The following is an 18,736-nucleotide window of genomic DNA, read 5'->3' on the forward strand; positions in this document are numbered from 1 at the left end:
AAAGATGCATTTCAGGCTATAGTTGGTGTCTGAACTGTTAAAATAGGAAATCATTCGTGTTTCTACAGGGAATATCGAGGATTCAAAGATTTCAGATTTTGGTTTTACTGGCGCTTGTGGTCACATAACCTCCTACAAATACTGGGGATTCACTAATTAGGGGTGTAGAGAGACAAGAAAAAAAAAACAATACTTCACAAGATTTCATTACTTTTAAAAAAAAACTTCAAAGATGAATAAATCATGTAGACTGAGATCAATGGTGTTTAATCAAAGTGAGTACAAATAGTGAATTTCAGCACTATCCAGTTTTTGTTTCTGTTTAATTTTTTTGGTTTATCATCTTAAAATGAAGTTTTAATTATTAGCTGAATTGGATTCTTTTCACTTTCAGTTTCGTGTCTATGGCATCATGAGGTGAGTAAAGCATTTGCATTTCATCATATAAGATTAAGTGTTGTGAACATTGGGCCACATTTAAATCACACTCATATTTCAGAGATTTACAAGAGCAAGGAAAGCTGGTGGGATGTTTTAAAAACATTTTTTAACATTTAGCAGTGTTAAATGTCTTAAAAGGCAACGTGGGAGCGTATTTTTTCTTTGACTTCATAACTTCTAAGCCTATGAAACAATGTGCTGATGAGCAAAAGTGGGATGAAGGGATGCGTCTCATGACGGTTAACGGATTTGTTTTTAATGTAAAACAAATCTACTTTCTTTAAATTACGATGTTGCATGTTGTTTAGCTTTTTTGTTCCTCTGGGATTTGACAAGCACTTGATCTGAGAAACTAAACACACTAAAACAAAAGAAGTTAGATAATTAGACAAACCTCATTGTTGTTCACATATTTGACAAAAGAAACAATGGTTAAAATATGTCTGTTGTAAACATCCATCAGAGTTTACACTTCAACTTCCTGCTTCAACCTCAAGTATTGCTTTTGCTTAGCAGTTGGTTTGCTCATGTTTTATGCATTTCAAATATAGTTATTGTGCCTCATGTCAAAAAATGTTGTCCCGACTACAGGAATAAAGACAAAACAGGGAGGATTTAGAATACCGTGTAAGATTTGTATACCCGAATGTAGATGAATTGTCTCACATGATGAGGATTAGTCGTGTTAAAAAGTGCCGCAGTTTTGTAAATACCTTAACGATGTTCTGTGATCACACAGCACCATTTTCCCTCTTAATGAAGTGTGTCATACAAGCAGATGTTTATCTTCCACCTGATTGATCCTCTATAAGGCGCTGATTGTAACCGACTAATTACACAACTCTGAGTGGGAGGCAAAATATACACACACACAAACTTTGTGGAATGCTAAAAAAGTTTAAAAATACACAAGTTAGTGGTGCTGATGCATAAATGTATGTACAGATCCTCTGTATAAATACACAAACACATTTGCAGGCATGGGTGTGTTTGCACAGATTGCATGCCCTGTTCTCACACCAACACAAGCACCAACACACATTCCTGGACTCAAGCTCTCATTGGTTGTGTTTACATGCCGCCATCACTTCGTGGTCTGGCGTGAGGCATCGAAAGTGATCAGAAAGGGGAGCAACAAAAAGCCAGGCCAAGCCTGAGAGTAAATAAGCAATAAATCTATCCCACATCAGCGGAACGGCTCACTGTAAACACCCTCTTTAAAGAGAACATGTTGCGGCGTCTCGTGCTGATGGGAAGATGGCTGGCATTCCTGCTGCTCTCCACAAGAAAGGGTAGCTCTAGAAAAAGAGCTGTGAGTTTACGGGGGTTTGGCCAGTTTCTCCCGGGCATCTGGTGGCTTTAATCTGCAGAAAGCACAATTAGTCAACGTCAGAGGGAAGGAGTGAAGGCGAGATGGAGAGCTTTGTTTTGGATTTACAGCATGTGAGAACACCAGAGAGGAGGAATGGATGCTGAATATGAAACTGCATCAAGAAACAATGTTTTTCCAAGGTTTTTTCTTTGTAGAAATAATGGAAATTTTCTCTGTTAACGGAAAATGCATCATTGTCCAGAGGACTGCATACTCAGGGCTCAATTACTGCATTAATGGATGGATCTGTGTGGGTTACAACAGTGGAAACTGGAAAAAAAACATGTTTGTCACATTATGTCACGAGCCCATTCATCACTTCAGTCACAGTTTGTTGAAATTGTTTCAGATTTTATGCAGTGTGCAGCTCTTTCCACGCATAATCAGGTTTCAGAGGAAACAATAACTGCACAGGAACAATTTACTAATGTAAATTGAAAATAGGCTTTTGCAGTCACAAGTATAGCTAAAAAAATTTGAATGCCGTGAAAAAGCTTTTTACTAATAGTTTCTTTCTTGTAGTTACAGATAATAAAAAAACAAAATTCAGTGTTTCAAAGAAAACCATAATCCTGAAAATGTTAAGTACTGTATTCAAGGAAAGTTGAGTGGAAGAGAAACGAGTAGTAGGAAAAGGAGTACTAGCAACAGGAATAACCACAGAGGATTATCAAGTAAAATCCATTTTAAAAATTTAAGAAGCATCAGAATGAACCGAGGAGACTTTACTCTCTGTGCAATGAATCTGTAACAAATGTAAGTTCTACTTCATGAATTGCGTGACAAAAATCTTAAAGTTCTTCATGACATTCAAATTCTTTTCAGCTTTCATAATGCAACTTTTATTTTTGCTTGAAAGCGGTTTCAGCATCACATAAAACATTTAGCATTTTGCTGTAAGGTTATAAACGTTGGCAGCGTGGCTGTGACGTAATGGGAGAGTTGTGAGTTCAACATCGATGTGTCGACCTTTTGAAGCGTGAATCGCTGTTTGAATATTCTGTAAATTTAAATTCTTTTGCATGCAAACAACAATAGGATCAGAAAGTTTGTAAAAATGTATTCATGTATTTCCAAGACATTTCTATCTACCACCTAAAAAGAAATAATAAAAAAACTTGATATTTTTAGTGTTTGTTGTTGAGGCACTTGTCTCTTATCTATTTAAAAGATCTTTAAAACTGAAACAAAATGTGAGAATAAACTAGTACCAACTTATAGTTAGCATTACAGCAAACAAATACTGGTCTAGTATTAGTTGTCTATATACATTAGCTAATAAATAGCATTTATTGGGGAAAAAACTTTGATATAACTGATTAACTCCATGAACAACCAGCTATTTTAACATTGACCTTTTGTGCTTAATCTCTTTGTGGTTGATGTCACTGACCAGCTGCTGCACAACTGTTAGTTGAGCAGTCTTCCATGATTGTGTAGACCATAGGAGAGCATTTCTGTATTAAAAATTATTCTCATTGGTTTTATGTAGCACCGAGTGAACACCGAGTATTTAAATGGTTAGGAACCACTTATTAAATCTGTAAATACTTGATTCACCCTCTAAACATGCTGATAAGTCCCTATTTTACCAGTTCAAACTCCCAATATGCATTAGTTCACAGAATGGAAACCATCTTAGCACTTCCACATCCACAAAAAAATCTATACTACCTAGTGTCAAAAACCGTTAAGTTATTCTAGGTTTTGATCATTAATTTCAGCTTTATAAAACAGACATGTCTATCAGAATATATTACATATGATGAAACTGATGCATTGTTTAGCAAATCACACTGCATAATTCTAAAAATAAAGTATTGTCTGTGTGAAAAAAACAAAAATAGAAGTTACAGGAAAACTTTCGCTAATCCAATGATAGAGGAACTAGTTTTTCATTTAGCATCTTTGCCAAGTTTGAAGATGCTTAGCGCACTTAGCCTGCCACAAATAAATTTTTCCTTAAAAAGTACTATTTTACTTGGTAATCACTGACACATAATTCAACATGGTTGAATTAATGCTTGTTTAAAGCTTTATCATTAGCTTTCACTAAATATGGAGTTGGTATAGCATGCTAGCTGAACTAAAGTTTATGGTTAGCATTAGGATTAGCACAACTAACCGTTTTACCAGTTCTCACCAGTGGGAAAAAAATGACTGGATTGTCTTAAAGTGAAAATCTTATTAATATTCCAAATGAAAAACATGTCTGATTTTGTAATATCTCAATATTTAAGTCTATGGCTAAAACTAGCTTAAAATTTACATTACAACAAACATAAGGCTGCTGACATTGACATTATCTAATAAATTATTTATATGCCTTGGTAGATTTTTATTTCTTTATTTAGGATTCTATGACAGAAGTAAAAGCTTCCAAGTGCTGCAAATAATTAGCTGCTGAGGTAAAAGTAAATATAAATTAAGCATAAGTTTAAGTTTCAACTTTCTCTAACAAATGAAAACTCATAAGATGTTTTCATATTTCAAATTAGGCACGTAGCTAATCTGTGGCTGTGTTTCCTACACACTAAACAAAAATGTTCATTGTCTTGTAGCTGAAACATCAGATGTTCTGTCCGGTCATGTGAACAGAAGTAGTCAGATGAGACATGTTTGATATCTGAGAACTGATGACCCCTGTTGTTATTGTATGGCTTTTCCACAGTTTACGTCCTCTGAGGAACGTCAGCTCTGTTTTAATAAACTAAAACCTTCATCAGCTCCCTCTGTGCTCCTCACTTTGTGAAAACAAAAGTTGAAAATCTTTCTCGAAAGATTAATTGTACATATAAAGCCAAACAGAATTCACAGGGAGACAGAAAAGGCTGTTTGTTTCACTTTATGGCTTCACGTGGGATTTATGAAAGTGTACTACATTAACTGTGTACTTTACCTATCAATATTTATGGCACCCATTCAAATTTAGTGGAAGTTTTAAAAATTATGTTTCCAGAGACATTTAAATTGTATCAAGAGCAGATATCCTTGTTTCACTGTGCACCATATTATTGGGGTGAAAGGTGGGAGGTTTGATCCAGGTGGCTCTTTTTTTATTTATTTATTTTTTAAGAAATTGTCTTATGAGAAAAAAACTTGTCCTCAGATTAAATAACATTTAGGGAATGCAGTGTGAGCCAACATTTGATCTTCAAAATATTGCTGCTCTTTTCTTTAATTTAACTAGCCGGCTGATTTTGTTGGGTTTTTTTTACGGAGACAAAATAAACTCCCAATAACAAATGAGAAGAAGCATGCATGTCATTCATTTTAATCATTTAACTTTTAAAAAATAATATTTTGCCATTACTTTGTAAACTTACTGATAAGGAGTCTTTAAACCTTTTCGCTGATAAACTGTCTAAACAGGTTATTAAATAAAAATATTTTGTTAGATTGATCACTAGTTGCTTTATTGATAAAACATTGCCAGAGGGTCTGAAAGGTTGCTAAATGTAGTGACAGAGTTGGCAAGAATTGCTTTCCCTCATCCATCACTCCTCTGCTCATCCCCACACTTGGCCACGCCCCATATTGTCTCTTGGCCCCGCCCACTTTGGTGGAAATTTGGTGTGATGCTTTTACAGAGGGGTTAGTTACACTTTAAAGCAACTTTTATTCTGTGAAATGTGTTCAAATACCTTCAATGTGCAACGAGAGCTAATTACTCTGAGAAATAGGGAAATTTTCTGATGTCAGAGAGGAAGTATTGATGATTGGTCAGTTACATTCTCCCTTTAGCTCATTGGCTGTATGGCTTCACTTTAAATCCTAATATTCCGGGGCGTGGCCAGCAGCAGGACAGCTGCTGGCCACGCCCCCTAACTCAATGTTTATACCCTTGCATGTGAAAATGGCTGCAAACAGATGTGCAATCCATGCACCTTTGAAAAGCAGAAGTAGAGCTGGCTGCACAACCAACTTGACATTTGTCTTTCTAATAAAAATTACATAAAATTTAAAGAAAATCTAAAAATACTGACTTCATTTAAGTTTGAGAATTGATCTTAATCAACAAATTTGATTGATAAGCATTAGAATTTGATAACTAGTTACATTGACTGGTATATTAGAATTAGGATCAGCTAAAGTAGCTAATGTTTAACTCAATGAAATGAGAAAATGTCATTTACATAATAGGAGTGATAAATACACTGATAAAAATGTAATTTAGAGAAAAAGCTTCATATGATTTTCATGGTCTAAGTAGATTTGAGATATTACTGTTTCTAAGGCATTCAAATTTTATATTTTTTCCTTTAGTTCAGCTGTTTTTTTTAATCTACTCTAAAGTTAATCTTTTTACAATCTGTCTCTGAATGTAGATATTAAAGATACTGTTACTAACTACAATGGTAATGAATTTATTTGTTGCTTTGTATCTTAAAAAGAGCTTGCTGCTGCACTCTGAGTGTTTTACCACAGCTCGTCCGCCTCAACAGATTCTCGTGAGGTCACGGATGAGAGTAACGATCATTTTACTGGTCACGATCAGGACCATTTAATGGTGACGGAAAGAAACTGGGAAACTGATCCCGCTCTACCTTGTAAAAGTTGCACACTTAACTAGACGCATGCAAAGAAGTGAAATTGATCGTAGCAGAGTGGGTGTGAAATATACGCACAGCTCTCGGCCACCTGGAGGTGCACACATGTGTGTTTGTGCGTGAGAAAACATGACACCGTGCCGCCCCCCCCTCTCCCCCCTCCATCCACCACTGAGAGCTGGAGGCGAGGAAAAGAGCAACAACCTCAATAACTTCTACGGCTCAAATTAGAGGTGCATTTTTTTAAAAGAGGCCTCCCACGCAGCTATCACCGTGTTCACGACTGAAGACTAATTATTAGCTCCATCAAACCAGAGTTAACCCTGGAGACTGAAACACCCGCTCTTAAGGATGGGAATACTTTTATAAAAGGCCTTGGAGACATAAAACAAAGCGATTGGTTTTGACGTTTGGGAACAATTTAGCTCATTTGGGGTTTTAGAAAAAGGGAACCAGTTCTGAACCGATCCTGTGCTTTATGGCCTCCTTCCCTCTCTGCTCTAGGTCGCTGGATTTATTTCTGCGTCCGCGCAGCAGGACATAAATCATCCTTGGACTCTTTCTTCTCTGCCCTCTCTTTTCTTTTCTTTCTCCCTCTGAAGCGAGGGATGTGGCTGTCTGCAGCCCAGAGTCCAGCTCTCTCCCCTCCGGAAGAATTAGGCCCGCAGACATTACCACATTGTATTTTGCGGCGCATAGTTTTTCAAATTGGGGGAACCAGTCCTGGCTCCACCACAGTCCCAGTCCTGCGGGCCCCTGGGGCCTCTTTCCCTAACTCTCTAATTAGATTAGCCGGGTCCCCAATCTGGCAACGAAGGGCTCCAATCTGGCTATCCAGCTACCTTTGCGGCAAAGCAATATCTGGTCTTAAGAGGAGGAAATGACCTAAATGTCGGTCAGTATGGTATTCTGTTACACCCAATGGTGTGCTGACAAAACAGCTTGAGTAATGAAGACGTTGGAAGAGCAACGAGGGAGAAGGGAGAAGAAAAAGGATTTACAGCTGAGCTCTTTGAAATGTGCTGGGCCAACTGAAGGCTTGTGGTCAGGGCAGCCATTTTGGGAGGAGAGCTGGCAGCTGAAGGGGCCATCACGAGTCGGGTCAGTTCCAAAACAGCCAATTAGGCACTCGTGCCCTGATGCGAATCAATAAATGTCATCCGTGCATGCCGCTACTTGGATGTGGACAATTCATTTGCCGCAAAGTAAGACAAAGAAGATCATTTGGTCATTAAAAACAATTATACATGACACCCCCTTGTGTCTGCTGTTACGCAAGTGTTTCAGCATCTTCAAGTGCCTGAGCAGAGGCCCGTTAAATATCACAGCAGCGTCGGAAAGGAAGTCGCGAGGCCAACAGATGACGCTGAATTTAAAGCCAGGCGTTTGAGAAATTTAGGAGCCTGAGAGTCTTGCACGACACAGTATATCTGTCAGTACCAATGCTTAAGCCACTGCCAAAAAGATGATTAAGAAGTATAAAGAAAACACAAAGTGAGTCTGTGCGTAAAAGAAGTGTATTAAAAAAAAGTTGTTAAAAGGGGATGAGGACAGTCAAATGGTACGGTGCTTCCTGCAGAGAAACACATGTGCGGACAAGGCGAGTGCAGCCATGCACTAAATTCCACAAGCAGCCATCTTGATGGGACGTGACAGTATAAAACACGGGAGGACGTCTGGAGATTTCACTGACAGGAAGTGAGCGCTGTGAATGATTTGGCCTCATAAATCATTTCTCGGGGAGCGATGCGGGACGTTTCCAAAAACCCGCAGTCCCTTCTTTTTTTCTTTTTTTTTTGATGGAGTTGATTCCTCAAAGGGTGCTGCTGAGAGCGCATCGCAGCTCCCACGCTATGACACAAATCAAGATGTTATGGCAGCCTGCGATGACTAATTTGCTGTTGTTATGTTTGAGGGTTATTTTTTTTCTTTTTGGAGAAAATAGTTGCAATCCTTCACTTTGGTCCAGAGGGAGCAAAAGCTCAGAACTCAGGACAGAAGGGTGGAGGTAGTGGGAGTGTAAGACATGTGTTCATGGGAAAAATCGATTGGGAATTCGTCTCTGTGGAATATTTTGTGAATGTTTGTGTGAGGCAGGCAGAGCATCTGACTTTAGGAGAATATTTAGTTTTGAGACGAGTTCTCTTGAGTTACAGAAACTGACCAAGCAAGAACAAAACCACAAGAGGTGTTAGAAAATCTGTTAGTGAACAGATGAAAAAACATTTAAGAATCTAATATAGATGACTGGATGGATGTCGGAGAGCTTCAACTGGTAATCAATTAGTTTATCAATGTTTTTCCAGATTAGTCAACTACTCTATGATTATTTTTATCTTCTCTGCTGTCTGTGGTTGTGGTTCTTCTGCATCGTTTCAGAGTCTGACAGCAAATTGAAATAATTTCTGAATCAGGAATTCAGGGGTCCTGTGCTTTCTTTTTTAATCGGGTCCAACTGTCAGACTCAAAATTCTGAAGTAAAACCTAAAAGTGCTTATTGCTACTTGATTATAGTCTTTTGACTTGAGACAATATACATTCGTCCATCGTCTTCCACCATAAAATGAATTAATATAAAGTACATTTTAGCACTTCTCTGATTATTTATCTCCATGATTAATTAAAATATTTTAATTAGGTACCTGATTAGATGCATATATGTGCAGGAAGTGAAAGTAAGAAGTGAAAAATGGTTAAAATCACTTGGTTTAATAAGATTTATATGAGGAATTTGATTTCAAAGCTTTTGTTTAATTTGTACTTGTTATTGAATAACACTACTACTTTGTTACTGTATTTAGTGAAAAGGTGTTTCATAAATAAACTTCACATTCCTAATTACTGAATGCTAATGTATGAGCATGAAATCAGCATTATGAAAAGTACCTGAAGCTGTGTAAAAAGAATAATGTCTCATTACATGTCGTTTTATGCAGAGACACACACATGAATTTTGATGTTCATAAACATATTGTATTTATGAACGTGTCAAACTCCATCCCTATGAGGCTCATGTAAAGCAACATTTAGATATTCCTCTGCTTCAACGCACCAAAATCAAATAATTAGGTTGGTGATTTTATTTTTCCCCTTTTTATGTTGTTTTCCATAGATAAACTCACATACTTCTCCTTCGCCACTGCAGTGAGTGAGGCGGAAAACAGGCACAAGGGGAGAGGTGCAGCAGCAACATCCATACAAAGTGACAATTCTGGAATGAACAAAATTAACGCTTTTATTTGACGTAATCTTTTATGATCTGCAGCATCTTATTATTGAGCATCTGTAAATTCATTATATTAATGCAATATATAAATAATCAGAACCACCCTAGTTCAGTTTGTTCAAAAACTGAATAGACCTACTATTATTCAGTTCTTACCATCACATCAAAACTCATGTAGCCTTAAAATAGATGGTACATGTATAAAAATAACGCCAGAAGCCCAGAGTATATGTAATTATGTGGAAAATATTTAATCATTCTTAACTTTCTATTCCTCTTAAAGATCAGGCCATGCATCTTTTGGTAATGGAGATGTGGAACCTGCTTATATTCACCTTCCTCATACTGCATGTATGTAACAAATAGGGTAACAACACAAAAATCACAAAAAAATAATTTTACTAAAATCTAAATTTAAGAATTGCACTTTTATCAGAAAACTTTCACACTGTTAAGTTTTAGCTGTCCACATACAAAAAGCTAAATACACATTGTGTCTACATGACTTGTGCTTTTTTCATATCCAAACGGAGTGATGCAAACAAAAAAACATCCTTGTTGGCTCAGCTTTCTCACTTCTTGTTGATAATAATATTGTTTTTTTATGCACATTTTGTACACTTCTTCTTATATACTCAGCTGACATTATTTTTAACGAGAATGCTATTTTTTTGTAATAACTGCACAGTATAATTTTTCTTATGTTGTAAATGTGTCCTTACTACAAATCTGAACTTACTGCTGTGAGACCTGAACTGTGAAACAATAAACCATATTTCTACTTTTTCTGTTTGGAAACTGACCTAACATAAAGCTAGAGCTGCAGTAGGTAACTTCTATAAAAATGCTTTTGTTTTTTGTTTATTTGCAGAAACTGTCACCATGTCCTGACCAAAAGAACATTGTGTCAAAGCTCATCAGTGCTTTTCCTGCTAATGTGACTCTGCGTTTCTTCTAAGAATGCCATGACTAATTCTGCTGAACATTGTGACAAATGTCACGACTAAAACTCAAACTGAAGATGTGCTGTTTTGGTTTTAGGAAATGCAACGGATACTAACCGGTTTGTGTTTTTTCACATCATCCTTTTATGTTCCAGTAAATCTCTGCACCACAAGGTTGAATGCATTTCCAAAAAGACAAAGAAACATTTTTTTGTCGGAAAAAATGTGACAGCCCCTCCACACATCACACTGTGTTAGCAAAATACCTTATTTTCAATATTTGTCCGAGTATTCATTACAAATGTGAGCAAATCTTTGTTTATATTCTGCTAATGTTGAAAAACTACAATTTTGCAATTACGGTGTTTCCATTTAATAGGAAATGAAATTGTAATCACATGTAAATAAATGTGTTTACGCGATACATTGTTAAAAATTGTGGTAGAGATTAATGTAAACAGTTGTATGAGACATATTCATATTTCTGCCATCATATTTCTGACTTCAGAGGAGAAGTAGAGCAACAAGGCCCTTATATTTGGGAGCGGCTACATTTGCGGCATTTTGGGAAAATTGCCGTTGCCGATTTTACAGAACAGCTTCGGATTCAAGACACATAAAGTTTGTTAGAGGTCTGGTGGAACCAGCTGCATGTTGTCCAAAGGAAAACAAAAACAAACCATCAACAACCTCCTACTACTTCCTGCTGTCGTCTTCGTGGTTTTTGTCAGTAGTAAGATCCAGCTGTTGATCATGTCACTTGTATGATGAGAAAGAAGTGTCTCAATCGTGTTTCCATTAAATAAGTTTATTTTCATGATTTCAATTTGTGGAAATCTGTGTGGAAGTTTGGGGCAACACCTACAAAACTTCACTTCAGCCATTGTGAACCGTAAAGAGCCATCCGAATTGTTCACAAGGTTGATTTTTATTGCCATACCAACAATTTATTAATAGATTCCTACCTCCTCAAACTCCCAAATCTTTATAAGGCCTGCAATGAACTATTAACTAATAATATTCAAAAATTGTTTACTGATAAGAGTGGGGTTATATGACCTCGAGGTCAGAATTTTAAATGTTCAAACAACCATGAAATGAATGTGCATCTCAGTCAGTGGTGTGAATATTTGGAATAAACTCAGCAAAGAGTTTAAGAGTCCAAGCATAAGGTTTTTTAAGAAAAGTCTCAAAATGGTTATTATTAAAAAGGTCCAGGGATGAACAGGGGTGATATGGCTGGGAATTAAAGCAAATGCTTGGAGATTTGTGTGTAGATCAGTTATTGTGTGTGTGTTTATATACATGTATGTGTGCGTATGTATTATTTACATTTGGTTCAGGAACTATTTTTGGTTTAGAAGAGATATGGAAAATTGGAAGATTATTCATGAACAAACTTCCAGAAAACTGCAAAAGAGCCGAAACACTGAGTTCCTTTAAATTTGGACTAAAAACACACCTGTTTAGAGTTGCTTTTGAAACATAATCAGTGAAACATTAATAAATGTGTAATGATGGCAAAATGTAATGCTTCAATTGTTGACTGTATGTTCTGACTTTGTATTTCTGTGTTTTTATGATGTAAAACACTTTGAAATTCCTTGTTGCTGAAATGTGCTATGCAAATAAAATTTTATTTGATGTTGTGAACTGTAGGGCAGACAAGAGGTACGACTACATAAGCCAAACTTTCGTCATATTCCTTTTTCAGACTCTCAGTCACCAAACAAGTGGTGTATTTGCATGCATTCGAATGAGTATTAAGATATTGTATTTACACTTAGAAAGTAGGAAAGTTACACTTTTATTATGTTTTGTTGGTGAAATGTGTGAAATATGAAAAACATTCATCATCAATTTGTGCAATTTTATGGTTAATGGAAATGCAGCTGGTGTGGAGCTTTTTTTTTGTTGTTGCTTAAAATGCAATTAAGTTTTAGTTTTTTTTTTTTTTTGGCATATCTGTCCATTTTGATGCATTTCTGTTCACTTCTTCCTGTTTATTTAAACTTGGAGAAAAATCCCTTTAAATTAGGATTAAGCAAACAAATCTAGATGAAATGAGTTGTGAAAGCTTGAAGATGATCCCCAAATAAAAGCTCTTGTCAGACGTCTCTACAGCAGCATGTTCTGCTCTTCTGTGGGAGTAATCTCTGGATGAACGTCCTGTCTCGCTCACTGGAGGTGGGCCTGATTGAACGGCGTCTGAGGAGTTGGGGGGAGGGGGGAAGGAGGACGCAGGTGATGGAGACCGAGAGGAGACGCTGAGCCCTGCTGGTGTCTGCGGGTCTGAACGGCGAAGCGAGCAGAAGCATGGCTGTCAGCATGATGGAGACTCTGCAGACGCGGGGGCGTAACGAGTCAAACTCACAGCTGCTTCTAACTAACTCGCCTCTCACTCAGCTTCAAACTCAATTCACTGAACTTTTACTGGCACTGAGGCAAAAAGAAATGTTTTATAATTCAACGCAGAACATCTTGTTGTGCTAAATCTTATTTAAGTTTTCTATCAGCAAGTGTTTCAGTAGCAGATCCATCCAGCATCTGTTGCCCTCTGTTTTATTGCTCTTTCTTTTATTTGTCCTTTGTTGTCTCTTTTCCCATGTTTTATGTACAAGCCTGTTGCTTCTCTTTCAGTCTGAGTTTTATTTTTCTGCTTCTTTTATTTTTTTATCTCAATCTTTCTTTTATCCTCCTTCCATTATTATTTCAGTTTTTACCCCAACTGTACCCATTTCCTTCAGTTCAGCCCAGTTTCTTTCAGTTTTGTTTTCCCGTGTCCGTTTATATTTTACTCATTGCACTACTTTAGCATATTTTACGCAACTAAGGCAAAGCATTGATCCAAGAAATTACTCAAGTGAGAGTAAAAGCTGTTTTTAAATGGTACTCAGGTACTGAATTCTACTTTTTTAAAGAGGTATTACAAATACATAATTAAAAAATAACAATAAAATCACTATTTACTGTAGAGAAGCCCCAAAAAATTATAAAAATAAAAGCAGCTATACTTTGTGATATTGCTACATTAAATGGAAAAGTACAATGCTGTAGATTACTCTTTAACATACTTCCCCCCCCTCCAAAAGTTACAATACAGTAAATATAACTAGCTGTCCTACATTATCATCTCTTTATTATTCTTCTATGCTCCTGTTTGTCCTTCTTCCCTTCACATTTTCTCTTATTTTTCTGTGCTTTCTCCTTACATACTATTTCCTTTAATTTATTAAAACGCTCCAGTTTGATCCTTCTTTCCTTGTTTATTCTCTCACTACCATTTTTGAGCTCATTATTTTCTATCTTTCTGATTTTCTACTTTTCTTAAATCCTGTTTTTTTTTCTCTTTTGACTTCCTTGTCTTTTCTTGTAGAATTTTATTATTTCTATTTGCTGAGATCTTCTGTGTTTACTTTTACTTCTATTTCAGTGTTTTACATCCATCTTGTTCTTCCAGCTTAGCCCGCCTTCCTTCCTTTATATCGTCCTCTTATTTCCAGACAGAACCTTGTTTTATGCAGTGAGTGTTTTTCGTATCATCTCAGTTTTGACATTCCCCATCTTCGCCTTTCTGGACGTTCTCGTTTATAAAAACAAATCAGGAAGAAAAACCCACAGAAACCCACGCGCTCTCTCATCCAGGGGAGATGAGTCATTTGCTCCTTTCCTCCACCTTCTGATGGAGCTCCACTGACCCAGCGGCCACCTTCAAACACAAATAACCAAGGCTGATGTGCGATCTCGTCCTCCCACTAAAGTAATTGTAGATAATTGTTGGACTTAATTTGGACCAATTACTAAACTCTGACACAAAATCAGCCCTGTTGGCATTTAAAAAGCAGACAATGTTTAGATCTGAGTCCTGCTCAGATCACCCCTGTAGAGAATATCTAAACACGAGCCTCAGATTACAGATTAAAGGTTTTTACCTTGATGCAAATGTTTCAGATTTGCATCAACACTTTCTACTTTCATTGTCTTTTTACCCTAAATAATTATCTAAATGATCATAGGATAAGTTCCTGTGATGCTGGGATACAATTTTGTGCTGAATTTGTTGAAGCAACAATGGCAGTAATCGCAGTCTGAGGTCTACTTGTTATGTCTCTACAACCTTGGCACACCTGTGTTGGAGTATTTCCTCCCATTCGTCTCTTCAGTTACTCTGAAGCGCACTAGACAGACATTTTAAGTATTTCCAGAGATGTTTTATTGGATTTAAGTCCAGGCTTTTTTGTCCAGAATACTTGGCTACTTTGACTGTTTGATGGCTTTACGAGTTATTCAGTTCCTAATGCAGAAAACCATCCACAATGCGTAATGTTGCCCTAACAGAAGTAAACAGTACTAAAGAGACAAACTTAAGGTTCTCAAATAGACTGTGAAGTAACAAAAAAACAAGAAATCAGGACATAAGATCCAACAAAAACTGCAACTCAGCAGTTTAAAAACACGTTAAATATTCAAGTACAGAACAAAAATACAAGGGGTTGTAAAACTAAATTAGTTGAATATGAAAAGCAGATACAGACAAATTATTCTGACTTTGTTTGGTTTTATTTTAACAAAATTATAGATGTGAAGTTTGTAAAAAAAAAAAAGTATTTATTCTTCAAATTCATTGTGTTTAGTCAAAAAGTTATTTTCTCCCTGACATTTATTGCTATGCAAATTCTGCTATGCTGCGTTTGACGGTTGGTGGTTACCATAGCAACCAGTAACGGACGGCTTCTGTCTGTAACTGTGTATCAGCTCTGTGAATTTTTAAAAGTATTATATTTAAGCATATATATTTTAGACAATATAATTATCTACAGTGTTTCGTGTGTAATTTTGTCATGCTTTGGATAGATTTCTCCTTTTTTTTTACTGTTATAATGTTGCGCATTTTAGCTGACGTTTTCTTTTACAACTGTTAGCTGCTGTCAAGCAAAGTAGCCATTGCTCTGATTGCTTATTGCATTTTATTTAATGTATAGCACTTGGTTTTCTCTCTCGTTAGAATAAATACAATGAACGTGAGTTGGTCTGTTCTGAAGTCCAGCTATTGGACCTGAGACGAACTAAGAAGGGTCGTCACTTCTTAGTTCGGAAGTGAGAGTCAGGTGAACTGAACAGAACGACTGAAATTGTTTTCCAAAGTTGTTTTTGCCAGTTTATTCATGGCTTCTACTTGTTCGAGTCGAACTAATTTGTCTGTGAACGTAAAACACCTGGTTGGGACTCATAGACCCAACCAGGTGTGGGTATTTATAAAAGTTGGAAATGGCTAGCTTAACAACCGACCCATACCTCCTCCCCCACGAGGTGTTCGTCAAATTACTGACTTTACCTGAATTCACACCACATGAATTATGTCACCACGTCATAAACAGCGTTTCCCATTAAACCGGAGCAAAATCGAAAAACGTACAAAAGATGAGATGCTAACCAGTTTTTTTTTCGTACATGCTAGGCTACATGGCAGTGCGGCACTGTCTCCATGGTTACTAATGGTTACGTACCTTCTCCATAATGCGATATTTGATATCTTTCTAATTCTGCTTACTTATAAAGCGTATGAACGTTAATCTTCTTACCTTGTAAAAAGTGTTCGCTGCAAATCCGCGATTACACCGAGGGCTGACGGTCATTATGATTAACGGCTGCGATCCATCGTCTTCGGCATCTTTCCTCATTAAAACTTATAAAATAAAATGGTTTGCATCCTTGTCTTTTTCAGCAGACGACCGCGCAGCACCCTATGACCATTTTAAAAGTGAAATCAACTAAATAAAAGCGATATTAGGCTACAGATTTCTGTTTTCTGGCAGGCTCTATCAGAGCGCGTTGGTTGTTTTGACGTCCATCATGGCGGAGCAGGAACAGTTCTGAAGAGTGACGTCATGTGCAAGGGGTCAATACCGGAGTATTAAAATAAATAAAAAAGTAATAAAGTGAGATGATTGCAGCTGGAGTTAAGTAATCTGACAACTGCAGGTAGAAACATTTTGGCAAAAAGACCAAAATCCTGAAGATTTTACCAACTTTAAACTAACTTTTGAAACCTGCTGATGTCAAAACACACCAAAGTCCTACTGATCAGAAACATCGCCTCTTTGGCAAGAAAATCCCTAATTTCATCCTGAATTACATTCTTCTGCAAAGAGCTGTGGCAGATTACTACTCAGCATCGCACTGTTGAGGCACAACACCGCTGTGGGCCCCGGGGCCTCACAGTTCAGAGAGCGCCAACTTCAGACCAAACCAACCTCCACTTCCAGCAGGTTGCTTCAGACGAGGCTGTCAGCGACGGATCTCCAGTCCTGCTGAGCCTCATTTTTTAGGGCGAGCCTCGTCTGTCCGCACAGCACCGGCGTCTCAGAAGGGGAGAAATGTGGACCTCATTTGGACCCAGGGAGCATCAGCAACAGCTTGGACTGACGGGAGGAATATGCGGGGGTGGGAACGAGGCCGGAAAAGACAACGCACTAAAAAAAAAACCAAGTACAATACAGTACAATGTGCCAATTTCTGCTGTTATGAAGTAATCCAACACCAACAGGCGAGACGGGCTGAAAGATGTTCCCCCGCTGTGTCGATTCCTGTCATCAGCTTTTAATGTTGCAGCTTTGGGTTTCCAGGAGCAGCATCAGAAACACTCACAGTGTGTTTTTCCTTCAAGTGATGTGGTGAAGAACTTATGATGATGATGATGATGATGATGATGATGATGATGATGATGATGATGATGATGATGATGAAAGCACTTAAGGGGTGTATGTGTAATTTGCTGCTTTAGAAATTAAATCCACAATGTTTAGAAACGGACTAAATTAGAAAATTAAAACTTCTTCCATTTGACTGAAGCCAGCAGAAGCTAAATTAACTGAAAGCTGCTTGTGTAACCGAGTCCTTTCTGCGTTGAGCTGGTTGTATTGAATGATCAGGTTGTGACACGTGCCCTGCGACAGACTGGCGACCTGTCCAGGGTGACCCCGCCTCTCGCCCGGAACGTTAGCTGGAGATGGGCACCAGCAACCCTCCTGACCCCACTGAGGGACAAGGGTGCAAGAAAATGGATGGATGGATGGATGGGTTGTGACACGGTTTGTTTGTAAAATGGTTTATCGATTTATTCTGACGAGAAAAACAAACAGAAAACAACGTAATAGGCCGCCCGCTCCAAGAAGTTAGTTTCTGCTATTTTGCAATTAGGTTCACTTAAATATTTACATTACAGAATGGATTCATTTATTACAATGGTGATAACAAAAATTTACTTAATAGATCTATAAATAAACTGTATGTATTTAGTTGAAAAATAAATGGTACACACCTCTCCCGCAGGACAACATGGCAAATGGGAGGGTCTAAGGGGCGCAAACAATTTAAAGACAAGACCACAGAAGAAGAAATAAAATGGAGGGGCTTCCAATCATAAAGTAACACGGTTAAAACAATGACAGAGTTTTCAGAGACGTTTCAATCAGGTAAGGAACAATACGAATAACCAAAAAATAAAATAGACATTATGTGTAATTATAACAAAAAGAGAAATACAACCAGGTTACATTTGCAAACATTCACAACTTTTACACCTTTTCACAGTCATGTTGCAACTATTATGTATGTGATTAATCTAAAAAGTTTAACCCATTACTATTACATAATGCAGATTAATCTGATTATCTATTTTGATCTAAAGCCTCTCTCCTGCAGAGGGTTACTTGGTTCACTGCAGTGCCTTACACTGTTTTGTACTGCGGAATTGAAAACGTGAGTGAAAAGATGAGAATCAGAGTGATGTGCTAAGCACCAGATTTTGCTTTAAAACACAGATATTGATGTTTGGATGGAACCAAGGTAGAATACAGACGAATTACTGCAATGGTAAATTATTCTTCCATACATAACTTAAAAGAAATTTGAATTTGCAATTTGAAACCTTGAAATTAGGGTTCTGTCTCTTTAAGAAGCTCTCACTTCATCACTACAATGTTCCTCCACTAAGCTGTTTACAACAGTTCTTAGGAGCATTGGACTGAGAAGTAGTTTGTACACAGGCGCAAAGTTCCACCAGGTGTTTGCTAATTACTGCTGCCGCTAGTCTGGAGGAGCTGAGTGGGATTTCTCTGAGGCAGAAACTCAGCTGGGGACTCCAGCTTTACATAATACAAAATAATACATGTTTCAGGTCACTTAAAAACCATTTTCCATC

At 37.4% G+C, this 18,736-nt stretch overlaps 1 protein-coding gene and 2 long non-coding RNA genes across 5 annotated transcripts in view; 1 reads left to right on the forward strand and 2 right to left on the reverse strand.

Moving 5' to 3' along the window:
- Window positions 1–18,736, reverse strand: part of crppa (CDP-L-ribitol pyrophosphorylase A) — an 86,382-nt gene that overhangs the window by 21,169 nt on the left and 46,477 nt on the right. The gene's annotated exons all lie outside the window — the stretch shown is intronic.
- LOC108167034 (uncharacterized) lies at window positions 1,319–17,231 on the reverse strand. Its single transcript, XR_001777434.2, has 2 exons — window positions 16,116–17,231; window positions 1,319–1,805 (listed from the first exon to the last, which is right to left on the reverse strand). It is a non-coding gene; the product is annotated as an uncharacterized LOC108167034 (long non-coding RNA).
- LOC145555248 (uncharacterized) lies at window positions 7,108–11,353 on the forward strand. The gene is made up of 2 exons (XR_014091352.1): window positions 7,108–8,638; window positions 9,476–11,353. It is a non-coding gene; the product is annotated as an uncharacterized LOC145555248 (long non-coding RNA).

This window comes from Poecilia reticulata, chromosome 16 (genome assembly GCF_904066995.2).
Source record: "Poecilia reticulata chromosome 16, P_reticulata-male-v2, whole genome shotgun sequence".
Taxonomy (NCBI): Eukaryota; Metazoa; Chordata; class Actinopteri; order Cyprinodontiformes; family Poeciliidae; genus Poecilia; species Poecilia reticulata.